The 2,037-nt window shown below is 55.7% G+C and overlaps 1 protein-coding gene across 1 annotated transcript in view; it reads right to left on the reverse strand.

Moving 5' to 3' along the window:
• The window catches only part of KIF13B (kinesin family member 13B), a 211,107-nt gene that overhangs the window by 1,246 nt on the left and 207,824 nt on the right, over positions 1–2,037 (reverse strand). The window lies entirely within an intron of this gene.

Here is a 2,037-nt window from a genome sequence, read left to right on the forward strand (position 1 = left end):
CCTGTGACCCCTGGAGAGGAAATGGTGGAGCATTTGTCATGAGGACAGTCCTGGTGACAGCCACTAGTCCGACGTTCTACCCCTTGGTAACCCTTCTGCACACACATGCTAAATGCTGCATTTGTTTCATGCCCCCTAAAGGGACACAGGAAGTATTTCAACATTGGGCTATACTACCGCCTACAAGAGAACTGGACATTGGAATACCCTAAAACTGCAGGAATGGGACCCGTGTCAATTAAAGGAGAACTATGGGGTCAAGGCTTTTCCCCATAGTTCTCCTTAGGGTGACGGGAGGACACAAACTAGCGTCCTCCCGTCACCCTAAGCTCAGTATATAGGGAGCTACAGCTCGCGGTATACTGAGACGCCGCAGCTGAAGCGGATCCCGACTTAGATGACAGGATCCGCCCAGCTGCGTGAGTGACAGCTGGCTCTGCCTATCTAGAGGCAGAGCCAGCTGTACCCGCCCCCTCCCCAGTCCGTTCCGCCAGTCAGCGCTGGAGGAGGGGGGGGGGGAATCCCTGCGGGGAGCCGGGGGTGACAGTCACCGCTCTCTGCATGTGACAGTCTCATTGTCACAGGTCGGCTAGAACTATGAGGTGAGTGAAAAGCCCCCCCCCCTCATAGTTCTCCTTTAATGGACTCTAAGAAAAGGATTTCAAGCCGAGTACTAAAATCCTATTTCCTTTCCCATCTGATGAACGACACAGGAAGTCATTCACCTTTGGGACGTCCAAAAGCAGTCTACCCGAGAGGTGGCAGACAATCGCCAACAGGCCCAAGAAAACGCATAACTGAGGACAGGGCCGGATCTGCTCTCTCTGCTGCCCCAAGGCCAGGTTCCTCAACGAGCAGAGAGAGAGAGAAGAAAGACAGCACAGAGAGAGAGAGAGAGACACAGCAGAGAGAGGGAGACAGCAGAGAGAGGGAGACAGGTGAGAGAGGGAGACAGCAGAGAGAGAGAGAGAGACAGCAGAGAGAGAGAGACACAGCAGAGAGAGGGAGACAGCAGAGAGAGGGAGACAGGAGAGAGAGGGAGACAGCAGAGAGAGGGAGACAGGAGAGAGAGGGAGACAGCAGAGAGAGGGAGACAGGAGAGAGAGGGAGACAGCAGAGAGAGGGAGACAGGAGAGAGAGGGAGACAGCAGAGAGAGGGAGACAGGAGAGAGAGGGAGACAGCAGAGAGAGGGAGACAGGAGAGAGAGGGAGACAGCAGAGAGAGGGAGACAGGAGAGAGAGGGAGACAGCAGAGAGAGGGAGACAGGAGAGAGAGGGAGACAGCAGAGAGAGGGAGACAGGAGAGAGAGGGAGACAGCAGAGAGAGGGAGACAGGAGAGAGAGGGAGACAGCAGAGAGAGGGAGACAGGAGAGAGAGGGAGACAGCAGAGAGAGGGAGACAGGAGAGAGAGGGAGACAGCAGAGAGAGGGAGACAGGAGAGAGAGGGAGACAGCAGAGAGAGGGAGACAGGAGAGAGAGGGAGACAGCAGAGAGAGGGAGACAGGAGAGAGAGGGAGACAGCAGAGAGAGGGAGACAGGAGAGAGAGGGAGACAGCAGAGAGAGGGAGACAGGAGAGAGAGGGAGACAGCAGAGAGAGGGAGACAGGAGAGAGAGGGAGACAGCAGAGAGAGGGAGACAGGAGAGAGAGGGAGACAGCAGAGAGAGGGAGACAGGAGAGAGAGGGAGACAGCAGAGAGAGGGAGACAGGAGAGAGAGGGAGACAGCAGAGAGAGGGAGACAGGAGAGAGAGGGAGACAGCAGAGAGAGGGAGACAGGAGAGAGAGGGAGACAGCAGAGAGAGGGAGACAGCAGAGAGAGAGAGAGACAGCAGAGAGAGAGACACAGCAGAGAGAGAGACACAGCAGAGAGAGAGAGCAGAGAGAGAGAGAAGAGAGAGAGAGACAGCAGAGAGAGAGAGAGAGACAGCAGAGAGAGAGAGAGAAGAGAGAGAGAGACAGCAGAGAGGGAGAGACAGCAGAGAGAGAGAGAGAGAAGAGGGAGAGAAGAAAGACAGCAGAGAGAGAGAGAAGAGAGA

The sequence above is a fragment of the Nanorana parkeri genome, unplaced genomic scaffold (genome assembly GCF_000935625.1).
Source record: "Nanorana parkeri isolate BGI_ZX_2015 unplaced genomic scaffold, ASM93562v1 scaffold1453, whole genome shotgun sequence".
NCBI classification, from domain to species: domain Eukaryota; kingdom Metazoa; phylum Chordata; class Amphibia; order Anura; family Dicroglossidae; genus Nanorana; species Nanorana parkeri.